The sequence below is a fragment of the Schistocerca americana genome, chromosome 3, assembly GCF_021461395.2.
Source record: "Schistocerca americana isolate TAMUIC-IGC-003095 chromosome 3, iqSchAmer2.1, whole genome shotgun sequence".
Taxonomy (NCBI): Eukaryota; Metazoa; Arthropoda; class Insecta; order Orthoptera; family Acrididae; genus Schistocerca; species Schistocerca americana.
In genome coordinates, this window is record NC_060121.1 from 785880415 (window position 1) to 785902164 (window position 21750).

The window sequence follows — 21750 nt, forward strand, 5'->3', positions numbered from 1 at the left end:
GGGAGACAATGCTTCATATTCACGTCCGGCTATCCAGATTTAAGTTTTTCGTGATTCCACCAAATCGTTTAAGGCAGGGGTGTCCAACCTTTCAGCTTACCTGGGCATGAGTAGAAGAGTATTTTTGAGCTGCACATGATATCCCCATGCTTCCCTAATTCCAGATTGTGTTCTCCCTTTAATGACCTCGTTGTCGACGGGAAGGTCGACTCTCATCTTCCTCCCATGATATTGTAATTGCGTGAAAGTAAGTTTTGAAATTATTAAACATTACACGAAACTATAAATTTATAATCATCAATTTCGAATATTTATGAATCCTTCCCTGTTTGTATTTTGTAAATTATAGGTCCGATTGTGGTAATTGTCCCTTCTCATTTCTTTTCACTTCACATTTTGTGCCTCATGTTCAATGGAGTATCAGCATCTTCTGTAAACCATAAACCGTAGGTTTAAATGGTTAGCTCTCTATATGGCACTGCAGACAGTTTTAAAACTCATTAGACTTTCGAATGTTTTGGTTCCGTTCTCCATATCTTCCAATCTTATACTATCTTTGGATCTCTATATAACCTACTACAAGCAACATTCCGTAATGTTCCTCTAATGTCCTACAAATTTCCCTACTAGGGCACGTTCGATCGCTAAAAGATTCCTGAATCACGTGGCAGACGTTAAAATACCCAATTAAGGGAAGAAAAAATATAATGGCTAAACGTTCGGCTGTCGACAGTGAGATCATTAGAGACGGAGTTCTCCAAATAAGGAAAAATAAAAATAGAAATTTGCGGTATCCTTTTCAGAGAAACTACCCCGACCTTTACCTTAGGGAATCCAGCGGAAGTCTAAATTTGGATGGCCGGAGGATGAATTTAAACCCAAACGTCTCAGATGCGAATCCAGTATCCTAATACCTACGCCGCCTCTTTCGACCTCCTCTGGTAACAGTTTTCAGTTAACAATTTTAAAAATGGCTGACAGCAGCAACCGTAAATAAACTTCGAATGAATAATGTGTACAGGAATTTGGCTGTATAAAGTTTATTATAATAAGGTTGACGAGGTTTCAATACCACTGGGGGTATCTTCTTCAGAAAATCACTTACATTACGTTAAAATTATAAGGATGCAGGTATGAACTAAAACACTTAAGTCAATTAGCAGAAATCATAGATTAGGTCTTCCATGAAAAGCAATAATAATTACCCCCACAAAAACAGCATATTATAAGAAAAGACATTGCGTTCGATGGAGGACCTAATTTATGAGTTCTGTTATTTGACTTGAGCGTTTTAGGTCACAATGTATGCCTATAATTTTAACGTTGTGTAAGTTAAGTGAGTTTATTCTTCCTGAAGAATATCCCCTAGAGGTACTGAAACCTGGTCGAGGCTTATTACAATAAACTGTATGCAATTGGTTGGCTGTATGCGTCATATACGGAAAGTTTTCAGTTGACTCATTTCCTCTTCTGTTCTTTACAGTTTGTTCTCCCGGTGACAAATACGTTATGAGAGCGCTTGTGCTCAGAAGTCCCCGTAATGTAGCCGAACATGATGACTTCGGAACAAGCTTTAACTTCCTGGCAGATCAAAACTGTTTGACGGATCGGGATTAGAACCATAGAACTTTGCGTTTCATTGGCAAGTCCCCTACGGATTGCGCAATCCAAGCACAACTCACGACTTGCCCTCGCAGCTCTACCTCCTGCAGTACCTCGTCTTTCTTACCTTTCAAATTCCACAGAAGTTCTCCTGCGTACATTGCGGGTCCAGCACTAAGGCAAGAAAGTGTACCGCTGAGAACCAGCCTAACCGCAGCCTTCGCTCTAGGGGGATTGTTTCCAGAATGTAGTTTCACGCTGCAGAGAAGATTTGAAACTTCTTGGCAGATCCAAATGGTGTGCCGAACTGGGATTCGAACTTGCTAAAGGTAAGGGCCCCACATTCCAATCTCGGTCCTACGTACATTATTCATCAGCAAGGTAGTTTCACATCAGTTGCACGACGGTGCAGAGTGAAAACTGTTTCTGGAAAGTGTCCACATTTTCACTGTACTTGTTACAAATATCCCTTCGACTTGGGTCTGAAACCAAAGCTTCAGCGTCGGTACTCTGATTCCTCCGTAGAAATTGGGACAATTTAATAGCATTGCAGAGCATACACCAATGAAAAAATAAAGTTTAACCTAGAATAACGGCTTTATTTTACAATTAGTGTTAAATATTTCCGACTCCATAGCGCCCTAGACATGCGGCGCGAAAGGGAAGCAGTGGTTGAGACGGGAATGAGACAGGGTTGTAGCCTGTCCCCGATGTTATGCAGTCTGTGCATTGATCAAACAGTAAAGCAAACCAAAGAAAAATTTGGAGTAGGAATTAAAATTCAGGAAGAAGAAATAAAAACTAAAAAATTGGCCTTTGAGATGGTAGTTTTATCAGAGACAGCAAAGGATTGCAAGAGCAGTTCTACGGAATGGATAGTGTCTTGAAAGGAGGATATAAGATGAACATCAACTAAAGCAAAACAAGGAAAATGGAATGTAGTCGAATTAAGTCAGGAGATGCTAAGGGAATTAGATTAGGAAACGACACACTTAAAGCAGTAGATTAGTTTTGCTATTTGTACAGCAAAACAACTGATGATGGCCGATGTAGTGAGGATATAAAATGTAGACTGTCAACGCCAAGAAAAGCATTTCTGAAGAAGCGAAATTTGTTATCATCGAATACAGATTTAAGTGATAGGAAGTCTTTTCTGAAGATATTTCTCTGGAGTGTAGTCACTTATGGGAGTGAAACATGGACAACAAACAGCTTATACAAAAAGAGAACAGAAGCATTCTAAATGTGATGTTACAGAAAAATGTTGAAGATTTGATGGACCGATCACGTAACTAATGAGAAAGTACTGAATCGAATACGAGAGAAGGTAAACCAAGGCGCAACTTGACCAAAAGAAGGGATCGATTGATAGGACACATTCTGAGACACCAAGGGATCACCAGCTTAGTACTTGAGGGAAACGTAGAGGGAGACCAAGAGATGAATACAATAAGCAGACTGAGAATTAGGTAGGTTTCAGTAGCTATGAAGAGGCTCACACAGTATAGAGTAGCATGGAGAGCTGCATCAAACCAGTCTTCGGATTGAAGACCACAATATCAACAGAGCCCTAGACAACGGCGCGTTAATTGATACAGTGGTCACTGACTTTCGGGAGATATTTGTTAGAGCTGAGGTTCGTTTAATGAATGATCGGTTGATTGACTGATTTTTTTTGGGGGGGGGGGGGGGGGGTGGCTTGTGGGACCAAACGGAGAGGTCGTCAGTCCCTTTAATGATGAACGAAGTACAAGTTTATCGAGTATCGGACCAGATTTGAGACTAGTTTCACGCTACCTAGCAAATATAATTTGTCTTTTTTAGGGATTCGCACCTCAGTCGGTAAAAGCGGACTCTTACAGGATAATTTTGTTGTCCGTCCGTCTGTTTGTCTGTCCGACTGTTAAGACCCCTTTTTCTTAGGAACTGTTAGAGGTATCAAGTTGAAATTTATGTCAGATGTGAAAGATAATGGTCCTTTGGCGGTGTAAAAAATTTAAGCTTCTGCCTCAACGTAATCAAAGAATACAGCAATTTTTTACACTAGCAAACTCACTCATCAAAGCGTAGACGGTATTTCTCGTTGACCTAGAATCATGAAATTTGACAAGAAACAAGCTTTCGAAGAACAAATAAAGGGAAAAAATCCATTTTTTAAATTTACAATGAATTCGTACTCTATCAAAAATCTCAGGAACTACTGTAGGGATTTTGATCTGGTTTAAGTACGAGAAAGAGTGATTCACGACGAAGCTTTCTGTATATAAATTACAAATATTTCGTTCTGACTTGATGAGCTACGATGAAGTGAAGTCCTCCGCCGCTGTGAAAACGATGCCTCTCCATCTACCGATGACAGGCGTAATGCCTCGTGACTTCCGCGCCCACCCGCTCATTATCTTTACAAACATCGCCTGACAGTCTGTCCATGCTTACGACACGTACAGCATCTGTAATGTTTCAAAGGAAAGTAATACTCGTAACTGACGAACGATTGCACGTCCATTGCTTCAAATGAGGTTCCAGTATCTCATAAAGTATCCATTGAAGTGTTCCGCAGAACAATTCGACATTTGCTTAACAATAGTCGCCCTACGGCCGGCTTTATCGTTCTCTCCCCTGGAGACTCCAGTCAGCTATCAGTAACCGCAAAAGCGACAAGAGCAGACGAAGTCAAAGCATCTGCGACAATCGGCAAGCATTTTAGTATAGCTGCATATTAATAAAACAAAAGAAAAATTACAGTAGCGAATGTGAACTCACACAAAAAACTTAAAATTAGCTGGCCGGAGCGGCCGTGGGGTTCTAGGCGCTTCAGTCTGGAACCGCGAGACCACTACGGTCGCAGGTTCGAGTCCTGCCTCGGGCATGGATGTGTGTGATGTCCTTAAGTTAGTTAGGTTAAAGTAGTTCTAAGTTCTAGGGGACTGATGACCACAGATGTTAAGTCCCATAGCGCTCAGAGCCATTTGAACCATTTTGAACTTAAAATTAATACATTCTCGAAACGCTTGGAATTCCCATTGTCGACGTCAGTAACAGGGGGGAAATAGCATAGATTATCGGTTCTCGGGATGGATGAATTGTCTATACACATAAATCTATACGAAACCTCAGAGCGCGAGTCCTAATCTCAGTTGTCCGGTTTTGTTGGGGCAAAATGGGCACTATCCCAAAGGACTTTTATGCCCAACAATATTTAAAATAAATGTTTAAATAACCGAGCCGATGACGTCGGAAAGTCCGTGAGGCTGTTCATGGACGAAACTAATGGCTGTAGGAAGGAGCCAGCTGCAGAAGTCTGAAGCAAAGTTCGGAAAGACCTGTAGAGGATTCGCCGGCCAGTGTGGCCACGCGGTTAAAGGCGCTTCAGTCGGGAACCGCGCGACCGTTACGGTCGCAGGTTCGAATCCTGCCTCGGGCATGGATGTGTGTGATGTCCTTAGGTTAGTTAGGTTTAAGTAGTTCTTAGTTCTAAGGGACTGATGACCTCAGATGTTAAGTCCCATAGTGCTCAGAGCCATTTGAACCATTTTTTTTGTAGAGGATTCACGATTGGTGCAGGTTCTAGTAGTTGACCATGAACATAAATAAACATAACGTATGGGGGATAAATAAACGGACATGCCCGTTACTGTTCTAGCGCACTATTAGTGATAAATCACTTAAAACAGTAACAGTCGTAAAATAATTAACTGCCGGGGGCGATCTATGGTGTAATGACCACATAAATACGGGGTGGAGGAATCCACGAAACAAGTAGCTTACGAAACACTCGTTCTACTGGTTCTTGAATACTGCGTTTGTATCCGTAGCAAATGGTTTAAATGGCTCTGAGCACTATGGGACTTAACATCGGTGGTCATCAGTCCCCTAGAACTTAGAACTACTTAAACCTAACTAACCTAAGGACCCCGAGGCAGAATTCGAACCTGCGACCGTAGCGGTCACGCGGTTCCAGACTGAAGCGCCTAGAACCGCACGGCCAAACCGGCCGGCTATCCGTAGCAGGTGGGGTTAATAGAAGAGGTACAAAGAACCAGCGAAGAGCTACGCGTTTGATCACGGGTTCGTTTAGTAATCGCGACAGCGTTACTAAGATGATTGAAGAGGTTGTAAAAACCAGGCAACCAGTTGCTGATTTTTTTCAGCCTCTTCAGATTTATACAGTTGCCGATTCGCAGCCTTGTTTATGATTTTGAACTGAGACGTTTGTCAGATATGCTGCGAGTGATGGGTCGTACATTACGGACACAGGTTTACTGTTGAAATTTCGAGAGTGTACGTTTCAGGATGCGTCGGGCAGCACGTTACTTCCTCCCACATACGTCTCGAAAAATGAGGACCACAAGAAAGTCAGAGGGGCTACAGTTCACACATTTCGTTACTGACAGTCGTTCGCGTATGGATCAGAGAAGAGAGGCAATGCTCGTAGAGTTGCAAGTATCCTCACTGCGCACGTAAGGTGGCTTACGGATTATGAGTAGCGAACCTGAACTTCACCGCGACAATTTCGGAAATTGTTCAGGGAGTGTTTTGATATGAGACACGTGTAATCTCCGGTAATTCGCAACAGAATAATTTCATTTCTTTTGATTTAGTGTCCCCATTTCTATTATGGCTGTACTGGAGATGGACAAAAATATACACTCATGCTCATAAATTAAGAATACTTGCTGAATGTGGTGCCACACAACGTGGCACTACACAAAACTGGCGCTAATAGCATAGGCGCATAGGGAACACACACGACACAGATCTGTAAGTCCACGGTATTAGTGATAAGTTGAGAAAACCGTCCCGAAACACATGTGCCACAAATCGTCTCTGTTTCCTGCGCATGTACCCCCGAAATCAGTATGGGATATGACCACCATGCACTCGATGGGGTTTAGGTCTCGAGAACAGCCAGGCCACTCCATTCGCCTGATATCTTCAGTTTCAAGGTACTCCTCCACGATGGCAGCTCGGTGGGGCGGTACGTTATCACCCATCATGAGGAAGGTGGGATCCACTGCGCCCCTGAAAAGGCGGACATATGTCAAAGACATGCCGGGGTGTACGTGCACCAATCATAATCCCATCTAACACCATCAAACCACGACCTCCATACTTTCAAGGACATTAAGGGGTTGGTATCTGGTTCCTGGTTCACGCCAGATTAAAACTCGGCGAGAATCACTGTACAGCTATACCTGGACTCGTCCGTGAGCATAACCTGGGACCACTGTTCCAATGACCATGTACTGTGTTCTTGACACCAGGCTTTACAGGCTCTCCACTGACTGCCCAAGTCATCACCCAATCCCCGCCGTGTTTCAAACTTGGGACTCGTTCTCGGCCAGAAGCTTCAAACCGTGTGAAACACGACTCATCCGACAGAATTACTTTCTTCCATTGCTCCATAGTCCAGATTTTATGTCTTCGACAGCACGTTCTTCTCTTATGGGTATTTGCATCACAGATGTGTGATTTTGGTATTGCAGCTCGTCCTGCATTTCCCAGCTTGTGCTGTTTTGGTGTTGACAGGGTTCGCGAGTGTGACGTTTAGCTTTGTAGTGACTTGCTGATGTTGTCTTCTTATTTTTCGTCATACGCCTCGTCAGTGACCATGTGTCACGATTACTTGACATACACTTTCGTCGGAGTTGTGATTTAGCGGATGACATTTTTCTACTTTCCGTGTATGCCGTGTAAACCTTCGATGATGCCTCCTGACACACCAAACACTTCAACTCACTTGGTTACGGAAGCAAGCACCATACGGACACCAACAACTTGCTCACGTTCGAATTCACTTTTTTTTCCGTCACCAGTCTTCTGACTGCTTTGATGCGGCCCGCAACGAATTTCATCTCAGAGTAACACTTGCAATCTACATCTTCAATTACTTGCTGAATGTATCCCAGTCTCTTCCTCTACAGTTTTGGTCTCTACAGCTCCCTCTAGTATGAAAGTTATTCCCTGATGTCTTAGTAGATGTCCTATCGTTCTGTCCGTTCTCCTTGTCAGTGTTTTCCACATATTCCTTTCCTCTCCGATTCTGCGCAGAACCTCCTTACCTTATCAGTCTACCTAATTTTCGACTTTCGTCTGTAGCACCACGTCTCAAATGCTTCGATTCTCTTCTGTTCTGGTTTTCCAACAGTCCTTGTTTCACATCCGTAGAATGCTGTGCTCCAAACATACATTCTTAGAAATTTCTTACTCAAATCAAGGCCTATAATTGATACTAGCAGACTTCTCTTGGTCAGGAATGCCCTTTTTTCCAGTGCTAGTCTGTTTTTAATGTCCTCCTTGCTCAGTCCGTCATTGGTTATTTTGCTGCCTAGGTAGCAGAATTCCTTAATTCATCTACTTAGTTACCATCAGTCCCGATGTTAAGTTTTCGGCTGTTCTCATTTCTGCTACTCCTCATTACTTTCCTCTTTCTTCCATTTACTCTCAATCCATATTTTGTACTCATAAGAATCTTCATTCCATTCAGCAGATCCTGTAATTCTTCTTCACTTTCACTCAGGATAGCAAAGTCATCAACGAATCGTATCATTGCTATCCTTTCATCTTGAATTTTGATTCCACTCCTGAACTTTTCTTTTATTTCCATAATTGCTTCTTCGATGTACAGATGGAACAGTAGGGGCTAAAAACTACGCACTTCGTTCTTGGTCGGCCACTCTTATCTTTCCCTCTTGGCTCTTGTATATATTGTATATTATCCGTCTCTTCCTATACCTCACACCTATTATTCTCAGAATTTCGAACATCTTACACCATTTTACATTGGCAAACGCTTTTTCCAGGTCGACAAGCCCTATGAACGTGTACTGATTTTTCTTTAGTCTTGCATCCATTATCAACTGCAATATCACAACTGCCTCCGTGTTGCCTCTACCTTTCGTATAGCCAAACTGATCGTCATCTGACACACTCTCAATTTTATTTTTCATTTTTATGTACACTATTCTTGTAAGCAATTTGGATGCATGAGCTATCAAGCTGATTGTGCGATAATTCTCGCACATGTCAGCTCTTCAAGTCTTCGGAATTGTGTGGATGATTTTTTTTTCCGAAAGTCAGATGGTATGTCGCCAGACTCAGACATTCTACCACCAACGTGAACAGTCGTTTCGTTGCCACACCCCCTAATGATTTTAGGAATTCTGATGGAATGTTACCCATCCCTTCTACCTTATTAGATAAGTCTTCCAAAGCTCTCTTAAATGCCGATTCTAATACTGGATGCCCTATCGCTTGTAAATCGACTCCTGTTTCTTCTTCTGTCACATTAGACTAATCTTCTCCCTCATAGAGGTCTCCAATGTACTCTTTCCACCTATCCGCTTCTCCTCTGCATATAAAAGTGGAATTCCCGTTGCACTCTTAATGTTACTATCCTTGCTTTGAATGTCACCGAACGTTGTTTTGACTCTTTATATGTTGAGTCAGTCCGCCCGCCAATCATTTCCTTTTCGATTTCTTCACATTTTTCAAGTATCCATTTCGTGTTAACTTCCTTAAACTTCCTACTTATTTCATTCCTCGGCAACTTGTATTTTTTTATTCCTGAATTTCCGTGAACATTTTTGTTTTTCCTACTTTCATCGATAAACTGAAGTATTTCTTCTTTCCTTCTGAACTAGCGTTGTCGGTGTTGGTTTGCTGTCGAATTCACTTAGCTCCGACATAATGCCATCACCATTCAACAGAATATGGTTCTATCGACGAGAGACGCTGGCAGCATATCAATGACATTTCAGTTCGCGGTCAAATACAACAGCGCAACTTGCAGGTTTGGCTAGCATCTACATTTACTAGAACGTTGAAGCATGCATTTCTCGCGGTGTTTCAATATTTTTGTACAAGCCCCGTACTGCACAGAAAATATTTGCACAGCAGTTGCAAATGTCGACGGTATGCATCTTGTTTGGAAACAATTTTTTTCCATTTATTCACGGTACTTGCTGCTGATAACAGTAATCCCTCTGTATTCTTCACCCTCTACCTTGCATTCAGTGCTGCTGTGTTTTTTTATTGGGTTTGTCGCGCCAGCAGTGTCAGTTGTACGTTGTAGCGATAGGCAACAGTGTGGATATGGTGACCGATATGCACTTTGTGTACGAGCTCTTTGAATGCTACGAAGTCGTCGCAATGCGAGGTTTTGCATCACTCTGTCGTTTCAGATAATCTTAGAACTAGGGCAGTAATAGCTAAACTAATTACGCTTAACTGACTGACCAATTCAAACAGTATAACATGTGATTACAGACAGTTGTCAAAGTCCAATAGACTGCCGTAGTTGTGTTTATTTAAGTCGATTAGAGACTCACACAATCTTTTTAGCAACTTTTAAGTTGCGTTCTTCTGGCGTAAATCTGTACAGAAAATTTTATAAATTAATACTTTGACAATCGGCAAATGAAGTTATATGTGAATCTTAAAAGTACTGACTTAAACAAGGAAGAAAATATAATTCGTCTAATTGGCAAACTAGATGTGTACCGCATACGCCCCACAAATAACGAGGCTATACGTATTTTACGAGGGCATACGTTTTTTTAATAATAATATTTGTAATGATTACATACTATGCTATGTCATATAAAATAGGGAGTTATTACAGAATACCAAAGAGTAACACTCTGCGTGGCTAGGCAAAGTCCTGTCTAAAAAGCTCTGTCCTTTACGTTGTACATTTTTATGATTGCATATTACGGACTTTTTCCACTCTTGTGAAGATATTTTCACAGAAGAAAAAGGAACTGAGGTAATAAACCGAATAAATAATAATTACCTTACTAAACTGAAGCGAGCCGTTGGAGACCACAGGTACCTCCAACCAAACTACTCTGGAAATACTTCTGAACAGCTTCTGAAGGTCTTTCGGTGGAGTTCTGGTTCACCATGTAGCGAGCGATCAGTGGCTTACGGTTTCGGCGTTTAACACCGTGGTATAGGCGCTACGTCTTTCACTACTAAACCAAACGCTATGGGTACAGGATTCGAATCCAAGAAGTGCTTAAATCTATATATTTGTAAAATCGATGTATATAAATCTTCTAATAAATCTACAGCTACATGTCTACTCTGCAAATCACACTTAAGTGCCTGGCTGCGGGTTCATCGAACCACCTTCACACTAATACTCTTCTAGTCCACTCTCGAAGAATGAGCAGTTACAACGAACACCTGTATTTTCCGTGCGATCTCTAATTTCCCTTATTTTAATATGATGACCGTTCCTCCCTATGTAGGTCGGCGTCAACGAAATATTTACGCTTTCAGAGGAGGCAGTTGGTGATTGATATTTCGTGAGAAGTTCCCGGGGAACGAAGAACGCCTTTGTTTTAATGATGTCCACGCCAAATTCTGAATCATGTCCGTGACACTCTGTCACCTGTTTCTCGATCATACAAAACGTGCTGCGCTTCTTTGATCTTTCTCTATGTACACTGTTATTCCTGTCTCTTAAGTATCCCATGCCGCGCAGTAGTGCTCCTAAAGAGGACGGACACGCTTAGTGCAGGCGGTCTCTTTAGTAGATCTGTTACATTTTCTAAGTTTTATGCCAATAAAAGGCACTCTTTGGTTCGCCTTCCTCACAACATTTTCTGTGTGTTCTTTCCTATTTAAGTTGCTCATAATTGTAATTGCTAGACATTTAGATCAATTTACGGCATTAAAATTTGATTGATTTATCGTGTAACCGAAGTTTAACGGATTCCTTTTAACACTCATATGAATGACGTCAAACGTTTCGTCAATTAGGGTCAATTGCCACTTTTCCCACCATACATATATCTTATCTAAATCGTTTTGCAATTGGTTTTCATCTTCTGATGACTTTACTGGATGCTAAACGACAGTATCATCTGCAAACAACCTAAGACTACTGCTCAGATGGTCTCCTAAATCGTATATATAGATAAGCAACAGCAGAGGGCCTACAGCACTACCCTGAAATCACTTCTGTTTTACCCCATGACTTACCGTCACTTACTACAAACTGTGACTTCTCTGACAGGAAATCACGAATTCCATAAGCACACAATTACACTACAAGCTTCTTGTTTGGTACAGACTCAAAAGCCTTGCGGAAGTCTAGAAGTACGGAATCAATTCGAAATCCCCTGTCGACAGAACTCAATACTTCGTGTGAATAAAGAACTACTTGGGCTTCATAAGAACGATATTATCTAAATTCATGTTGACTATGTGTCAGTACTCTTCGAGATAATTCATGTTCTTCGAACACAATATATGTTACAAAATCCTGCTGCATGTTGACTCCAGTGATATGGGCATGTAATTTAGGAAATTACTCCAATTGCCTTTGTTGAATGTTAGTGTGACCTGTGCAACTTTCCAGCCTTTGGGTACGGATCTTTCGTCAAGCGAGCAGTTTTATATGATTGTTAAGTATGGAACAACTGCATCAGCATACTCTGAAAGGAACCTAACTGGTATACATTCTGGACTGGAAGAATAGCTTTTATTAAGTGATTTAGGTTGCTTCACTATTCCGAGAATATCTACTTTTAAGTTACTAACGTTGGCAACTGTTCTTGATTCGAATTGTGGAATATTTACTTCGTCTTCTTTGGTGAAGGGATTTCGGAAGGCTGTAACTCTGCTTTAGCACCACTATCGTCTACAGTATTCGTATTGCTTTCGCGCAGAGAAGACTTTGATTGTGTCTTGCCGTTAGCATATTTTGCATACGACTATAATCTCTTTAGATTTTCTGCTAGGTTTCGAGAGAAAGTGTCGTTGTGGAAACTATTATAAGCATTTCGCATTGATGACTGCGCTAAATTTCGAGCTTCTGTAAAAGATCGCCAATCCTTTTGCGTTCGCTTAAATTGCGCATGCTTTTTTCGTTGTTTCTGCTACATCTTTCTTACCTGTTTTCTGTACCACGGGGAATCAGCTCCGTCGTTTGTTAATTTATTTGGTATAAATTTCTCAGTTATTGACGATATCGTTTCTTTTACTTCAAGCCGCATCTGGTATACACTTACATTGCTTATTTTAAAGGAGTGGAGACTGCCTCTCAGGAATGCGATAAGCGAATTTTTGTCTTCTTTTTGGTATAGATACAGTTTTCGTTCGTTTTTGGTGGATTTGGGTGTTATGGTATTTGGTCTCGCTACGTTAACTCTGTGTTCCCTAACACTTGTGTCCGTTATGGTGCTCGTTATTAGCTCAGGATTTATTTGTTGCTAAAACGTTAAGTGTGTTTTCACAACGTTTACGGTTCTAGTGTGCTCAGAAACTAATTGCTCTAACTGCGTTTAGCAAAGTTCCTGATGATGTTTTATCCGTAACTCCGGATTTCAGAATGTATTTTCACCAACATATAGAGGTTAAAGGGATGTCACAGGCAACTATAACTGTATGAGTCGAATATGTGTTTGAAAATAGACTGAAGTTTTTTCTGAACCTTTCGGAAATTGCATCATCTGAGTTGGGAGGCCGGTAAACGGGTTCAATTATTACTTCACTCCGGTTGGCAAGAATGACTTCCACCCTTACTAACTCACATCAACCATCTACTTTAATTTCGCTACAAGATAAACTATTTGTAACAGTAACAAATAAGCCACCGCAAACTGTATTAGCCTACCCTTTTTGTACACCACAGGTTCTTCGCAAAAATTTCTGCTGATCTTATCTCCAGCCTTTAACGTCCTGAGCATCAGTGGTTTCTGTTAGTGCTCGGAGGTCTGGTACTTTTCCAACACAGCTACGACAATTTACAGTTGCTACATCAACGGTTCCTAGATCTACGACCTTCCTGTGTTCGACCTCTCTCATGTTATAGTCTTAGGTGGAGAGTTCAATTTACCAGATATAGACTGGGACACTCAGATGTTTAGGACGGGTGGTAGGGACAGAGCATCGAGTGACATTATACTGAGTGCACTATCCGAAAATTACCTAGAGCAATTAAACAGAGAACCGACTCGTGGAGATAACATCTTGGACCTACTGATAACAAACAGACCCGAACTTTTCGACTCTGTATGTACAGAACAGGGAATCAGTGATCATAAGGCCGTTGCAGCATCCCTGAATATGGAAGTTAATAGGAATATAAAAAAAGGGAGGAAGGTTTATCTGTTTAGCAAGAGTAATAGAAGGCAGATTTCAGACTACCTAACAGATCAAAACGAAAATTTCTGTTCCGACACTGACAATGTTGAGTGTTTATGGAAAAAGTTCAAGGCAATCGTAAAATGCGTTTTAGACAGGTACGTGCCGAGTAAAACTGTGAGGGACGGGAAAAACCCACCGTGGTACAACAACAAAGTTAGGAAACTACTGCGAAAGCAAAGAGAGCTCCACTCCAAGTTTAAACGCAGCCAAAACCTCTCAGACAAACAGAAGCTAAACGATGTCAAAGTTAACGTAAGGAGGGCTATGCGTGAAGCGTTCAGTGAATTCGAAAGTAAAATTCTATGTACCGACTTGACAGAAAATCCTAGGAAGTTCTGGTCTTACGTTAAATCAGTAAGTGGCTCGAAACAGCATATCCAGACACTACGGGATGATGATGGCATTGAAACAGAGGATGACACGCGTAAAGCTGAAATACTAAACACCTTTTTCCAAAGCTGTTTCACAGAGGAAGACCGCACTGCAGTTCCTTCTCTAAATCCTCGCACAAACGAAAAAATGGCTGACATCGAAATAAGTGTCCAAGGAATAGAAAAGCAACTGGAATCACTCAATAGAGGAAAGTCCACTGGACCTGACGGGATACCAATTCGATTCTACACAGAGTACGCGAAAGAACTTGCCCCCCTTCTAACAGCCGTGTACCGCAAGTCTCTAGAGGAACGGAGGGTTCCAAATGATTGGAAAAGAGCACAGATAGTCCCAGTCTTCAAGAAGGGTCGTCGAGCAGATGCGCAAAACTATAGACCTATATCTCTGACGTCGATCTGTTGTAGAATTTTAGAATATGTTTTTTGCTCGAGTGTCATGTCGTTTTTGGAAACCCAGAATCTACTATGTAGGGATCAACATGGATTCCGGAAACAGCGATCGTGTGAGACCCAACTCGCTTTATTTGTTCATGAGACCCAGAAAATATTAGATACAGGCTCCCAGGTAGATGCTATTTTTCTTGACTTCCGGAAGGCGTTCGATACAGTTCCGCACTGTCGCCTGATAAACAGAGTAAGAGCCTACGGAATATCAGGCCAGCTGTGTGGCTGGATTGAAGAGTTTTTAGCAAACAGAACACAGCATGTTGTTATCAATGGAGAGACGTCTACAGACGTTAAAGTAACCTCTGGCGTGCCACAGGGGAGTGTTATGGGACCATTGCTTTTCACAATATATATAAATAACCTAGTAGATAGTGTCGGAAGTTCCATGCGGCTTTTCGCGGATGATGCTGTAGTATACAGAGAAGTTGCAGCATTAGAAAATTGTAGCGAAATGCAGGAAGATCAGCAGCGGATAGGCACTTGGTGCAGGGAGTGGCAACTGACCCTTAACATAGACAAATGTAATGTATTGCGAATACATAGAAAGAAGGATCCTTTATTGTATGATTATATGATAGCGGAACAAACACTGGTAGCAGTTACTTCTGTAAAATATCTGGGAGTATGTGTGCGGAACGATTTGAAGTGGAATGATCATATAAAATTAATTGTTGGTAAGGCGGGTACCAGGTTGAGATTCATTGGGAGAGTGCTTAGAAAACGTAGTCCATCAACAAAGGAGGTGGCTTACAAAACACTCGTTCGACCTATACTTGATTATTGCTCATCAGTGTGGGATCCGTACCAGATCGGTCTGACGGAGGAGATAGAGAAGATCCAAAGAAGAGCGGCGCGTTTCGTCTCAGGGTTATTTGGTAACCGTGATAGCGTTACGGAGATGTTTAATAAACTCAAGTGGCAGACTCTGCAAGAGAGGCGCTCTGCATCGCGGTGTAGCTTGCTCGCCAGGTTTCGAGAGGGTGCGTTTCTGGATGAGGTATCGAATATATTGCTTCCCCCTACTTATACCTCCCGAGGAGATCACGAATGTAAAATTAGAGAGATTAGAGCGCGCACGGAGGCTTTCAGACAGTCGTTCTTCCCGCGAACCATACGCGACTGGAACAGGAAAGGGAGGTAATGACAGTGGCACGTAAAGTGCCCTCCGCCACACACCGTTGGGTGGCTTGCGGAGTATAAATGTAGATGTAGATGTAGACCTGCAACCTTCGAGACTGAAGCTTTTTCCGTTTCCCCGAAGTCCTATAATCCAAAAAAATCCGCACATTCCACACACCACGTAGCCTCCGTAAGCCTGATTTCTGCCAAAGTTAGTACACCTATAACGTACTATCTAGAAAGACGCGATATGGGTGTGAGGAACGCATACCTACCATAAGGAGAGGGATGGGATGTAATGGTAGTACACAGAAGCATAAATCGGGAACCTCTGGTGGAATTTCGTCAACATTTTGTACGTGCATGACTCATTACTTATTTGCCAGTTTTTAGTACAAAAATACCAGAAGATATTTGCCAGTAAGGGTGGGGGTGGGGGGGGGGGACAGGAATGAGTATCCGATACATGTAAAGGTATTCGATAACAACAGACATTAGTATCGATTCCACAGTTTTCGAGATCTCTAAGGCCATTGATGGCGTTTCCTTTCATGCCTAGGCTCAGGGCGGTAGTGTAGAGACAGTGACATACCAGCATTATATCCTTATGCCAGAAGCAATGTGTACCGAACTCGGCTCATGCATCGTTTACTAAATGCAAAAAATAACTGTGATTGTAAGACATCTCTAACACCTCTATGGCTGGGGATGAAGCTACAGCAATTTTAGCAGAATACTATAAATACATGATTCATTGTTTACATAAAGAACTACTGGAAAAAGACACTTTTATTACCCAGGAGAGCGAGGGCGGAGGGGGGGGGGGAGTTAAAATGAAAAAGGGTGATATGTTCCCATAGTTAATAGGACTCAACAAAATGAAAGCCTACCTGTCAGGCTGAAGGCAAAAACAAATTATCAACGAGACGCATTCGGGTTATGTGAAAACGTGTCACTAGAGTGCGAGCAGTTGACTGTGAAGATCAACGAGATCGTCAATTACAAGGAAGCAAAGGTGTTAGTACACGAAATATGTATCAGCAATCATGACCTTTCGGTGTAAAAAGACATCCTATCAACGGTCTTGTCAAAGAGAGCGAAGTAGCGGTAGAGTCGTTGTTGTCGCCATCACCGTGAGAATCTGCCCCTAAAGTAGGAGTAATCAACTTCATAAGGATAAGGATTCAAATTCTGAAGGTGGCAGGGCTAAAATACAGGGAGCGAAAGGCTATTTACAGTTTGTACAGAAACCAATGGCAGTTATAAGAGTCGAGGGGCACGAAAGGGAAGCAGTGGTTGGGAAGGGAGTGAGACAGGGTTGTAGCCTATCCCCGATGTTATTCAATATGTATACTGAGCAAGCAGTGAAGGAAACAAAAGAAAAATTCGGAGTAGGTATTAAAATCCACGGAAAAGAAATAAAAACTTTGAGGTTCGCGGATGACATTGTAATTCTGCCAGAGACAGCAAAGGACTTGGAAGAGCAGTTGAACGGAATGGACAGTGTAATGAAAGGAGGGTATAAGATGAACATCAACAAAAGGAAAACGAGGATAATGGAATGTAGTCGAATTAAGTCGGGTGATGCTGAGGGAATTAGATTAGGAAATGAGACACTTAAATTAGTAAAGGAGTTTTGCTATTTGGGGAGCAAAATAACTGATGATGGTCGAAGTAGGGAGGATATAAAATGTAGACTGGCAATGGCAAGGAAAGCGTTTCTGAAGAAGAGAAATTTGTTAACGTCGAGTATTGATTTAAGTGTCAGGAAGTCATTTCTGAAAGTATTTGTATGGAGTGTAGCCATGTATGGAAGTGAAACATGGACGATAAATAGTTTGGACAAGAAGAGAATAGAAGCTTTCGAAATGTGGTGTTACAGAAGAATGCTGAAGATTAGATGGGTAGATCATATAACTAATGAGGAGGTATTGAATAGGAGTGGGGAGAGGAGAAGTTTGTGGCACAACTTGACTAGAAGAAGGGACCGGTTGGTAGGACATGTTCTGAGGCATCAAGGGATCACAAATTTAGAATTGGAGGGCAGCGTGGAGGGTAAAAATCGTAGAGGGAGACAAAGAGATGAATACACTAAACAGATTCAGAAGGATGTAGGTTGCAGTAGGTACTGAGAGATGAAGAAGCTTGCACAGGATAGAGTAGCATGGAGAGATGCATCAAACCAGTCTCAGGACTGAAGACCACAACAGCAAGGATACAGAAGGCAATGGAAACCCCTGCATCAAAGACACATGATGTATATCCAAAGTACTTGAGATCTGTATAAGGCTGTTCGCATCAAATCATTCAGAAGGCTGAAAGAAATACTCTAATCGTAACTGATGGTAGACACTTGGCTGAAAATATAAGCACAAAATGAACAAATTAAGAGAGATTGACTGGCGGTAGCTATTTGTTATTAATGTTAGAGTACTATCTTCCGCACGGCTTTGTGTTGTGATGGCCAGGAAGGCGCATTCCTCGGGTTCGCAGCGCCGCGCTGGCAGCTGAAGCGCCGTTGGCGGTCGGCAGATTCTTTGTTATCTGCGGCTGACGTGGTGGCAGGTGTCGCCCACGCAGCTTCGTGTGCTGGTGCGTGCGTTTGTTTGTGTGTGCGTGCGTGGTTGCGGCAGCCTGCTACGTGACGGACCGGCTGGCGCAGGTTTTTTTCTCGTTTATTGCTGATAGTACGCACAGGGCCAACAACGCATTTGCAAGACGAGGCTTTGAAAAACTGCTTTCGTAAGAATAGTCGCGCAGTAATGTTTTCCTGCATTCGCAGTTATGCAGGTGGAGTTTCTTGTTTACCATACAGCTTGCTGATATTATGCAAACTGAGCAAGAGGAATTTTTCTTTTCCTTTTTTTTATTGAGGGAACAATAGTTGGAATGCTGTTGTCGTAAGAACGCTGTGCTTCAAGGCGCCATATTTCAACCTGCTTAAGGACCGCATTACACTGGAAACTTCTTTGACAATTTTTTATAACAGTTAGGAACACGTTCAAACTTTCACATAACGTATGAGACAAATATTTTATAAACATATTTTATACAAGTTTTCTGACATATTTCTTTTAAAATGGGCAAGTGAAAACTGGATAAGTGGGAAATTCTGTAAGTGATACTAATCCCTATGCCAACTTATTTTCACGCCGTAAAAACCCAATAAATGAGAAGGTGAAGACCTCTCTGTAAGGAAATATTTATTCGTTGTGCAGCAAACTATTCGAACCCCTACTTAATGTTCGAATTTAATGTGTATGGTCCAGGTACGTAGTTATTCGTATGTCCTGCCAAAATATGTTTCCTCATATCCACTAGAGATGCCTGTAACATAAACGGCCAAACACCTCAGGACTCTGAAATTATATTGAGAAAAAAAGGAAGAAGAAACGAATATTTATATAGTTACGTATTCCTATTTTGTCGAAAAACAACACGGTGAGACCCTAACTATGTGGAAATATAGATTCATTCTTACGATAAATTTAATAAAAGCAACCGGCCACTGTTAATAATGCTATTTATTAGGCAGAAATACTGCCGTTAGATGTTTCAAAATGAAAGGTTCATCTTCAAACAGCAGTTGACAATTAAAGTTATATAGTGCTGTACGTGCGATGTTCTCTGATTGTGGCGAATATATGGTGTGGTAGCAAAACGCAATGTAAGAAAAAAAGATCTGTGTTACTGTAAATGAACGTAACAATGAGTGATAATAAAGTAGAGAACTTCCTTGATATAAGAAATGAGTTAATTTTGTATTGTTTACATAAAAATCTTACCTCTTTTAATTGCACTGTAGACTAATTTGAAAGAAGTGCATATTTCGCCGAATCCTGAGCCAGATTTAACAGTAAATCACATTCGAGTACGGAACGAGCTCCACATTTCTTCGAGGAGTATGTACTAGTTCACAGAATCTGACGGAAAACCACGAACCAGGTTGGAAAGGGATTTATTGGCACTGTCCCAGTAATGCAATTCTCGAAAAAATCACTTCGTTGGAAGTAAGCTGTCACCGATGTACAAGCTAAACAGGAAGTCATCTCAGGACCGACACAGTCGCGACCACGCCACCAAGGGCAACCTTCTCTTGATGTCGAGCTCCTGATACTGGAAATGAGAACCATAATAAGAACACTCATTTTCGGCGAGCTTGCACGTTCGTCTCATCAGGCCGAAGACCTCTCAACCGGATTTCTGAAAGCCGTGTGATTCCATCAGTTCTGTGCAAACTGGTTCTCCATCCTGCACGGTTAACGCAAAGCTACTGCACTTATGTTCGAGGCGACAATTTTGGATTATGCTAAAATTTATGCTACTGTTGGTCTGAACGAAATAAAAACTTTTCTTATAGGCGCACCATTTTCTTCTAATTGTTATGCCGTTAGGGTGGTGTTAGCTACTACGACGATTAAATTGAACTTGCTAATGTGAGTATTGTTAACGTGAGTACTTAATGATCTGTGCAAACATTTTTCGAAATTATCTGGTTCCACATGAGAACTTTACCGGAGTTGTTGGTACCTGACATGTCACGTCTTTCGTTCCTGCCTCGTCTCTTGGCATATACCTTATTTCGATTTAAACAATAAATTACTGCAACTAGTCACATTTATTGTATTATACGTTGCATTATATTTTTAACATCAGGTGGATTTATGTTAAGCAGTAAGGCATCTATGGATTCTATGTGAGACGTTTGTGTAACCTGTGCCCTTGTCCTTCAGTAGTCACAGGCTCCTTTTTCAGTTCTGTTTACATCACATGCGCTTGTTACACTCTGAATTCAGAAATAACCACCTTTACGTATTGTTTTTTCTATGGTGTTACGTGATTCTTCAGGCCGAAATAACTTATGGTTGCACCGAACTAGGACCAGCCGATTTTTTTTAAAGATTTATCTTCCGTAATTATGCATTTCTAATACACTGAAGCAGATATGTGCTACTCGTAATTTTAATGACTTTACTTTTTTGTGAAATGGGCCAAGCGAGTGGTATTTTAAGTGTATCCAGAGTAAATGCGCTTCAGATGTGTTAGTTTAATTTACAGTCACTTAGCATGCCCCACATAGTCCTCAACTAGTCAATATTTACATACTTATACCTTCACCCTGTCTGCCAAGTCCTCTATTTGGGTTAGCGCTGGAACAGCACCGGTAAGTACATAATTTAGGTCACTAAACACCTACAATCCCGTAATACCAATACACGTAAATAATTGCAGAAGGAAGTGACTGAGTACTTCCATAGTTACTGCTGATGGAAATGACAAGCATGCGCTCGGTTTACTGCAGAGTTAAGACACCATCTTTCCCTGACATTTCTCAGCTGCCTAGTAATGCGACTTCAGCCGGCTTGATTGCGTCGTTTCTCATTGTATCTGCATTATGGTCCATGAAAATACCTTTGTTACCTGGACTGGGCTCCTATAAACACACACACAAATTTCTTTAGAGAGCTGCTTGCCTTTACTGGTCTTTACTTTCACGGTGCACACTTACGAAACACAGGCACTGCTGCGAGTACCTTGCGAAGAGAAAAACGAGAAAAGGCCTCGGCCCAGACTATTGACTACAGTAATATCACTAGTGTAACATTATATTGTGGGAATGAGATACCATGTTCTCTCGTTCATGAATCTCGTCAGTTACGCACCTATCTATCTACACTTTTCTCAGTATTTTCCTCACATATTTCTAGTTTTTGTACAGAAGCCGCCAGATTTGCCATTTTGCTTTCCGGAATAAGCGTCATTATTGAACGGCACACGTTGGTCTACTCCCTTCTTAATTTGTTATCTTGAATGTATTGAATAATTTTTAGACATGATAGCTTTCTCTTGGTGTACTTGTCAGTTTACGGCTAAGGTGATAGTGACATGTGAGCAGTAGTGACAACACCAAACTAATTCAATAAAAGATTTCCACACAAGACTACGACTTAGGGTTGACACAGTACCTATAGCGATAACGATACAAGCTACCTGAACTACGGTAAGTGTCTCTCAGTAAGCACTCAACGAT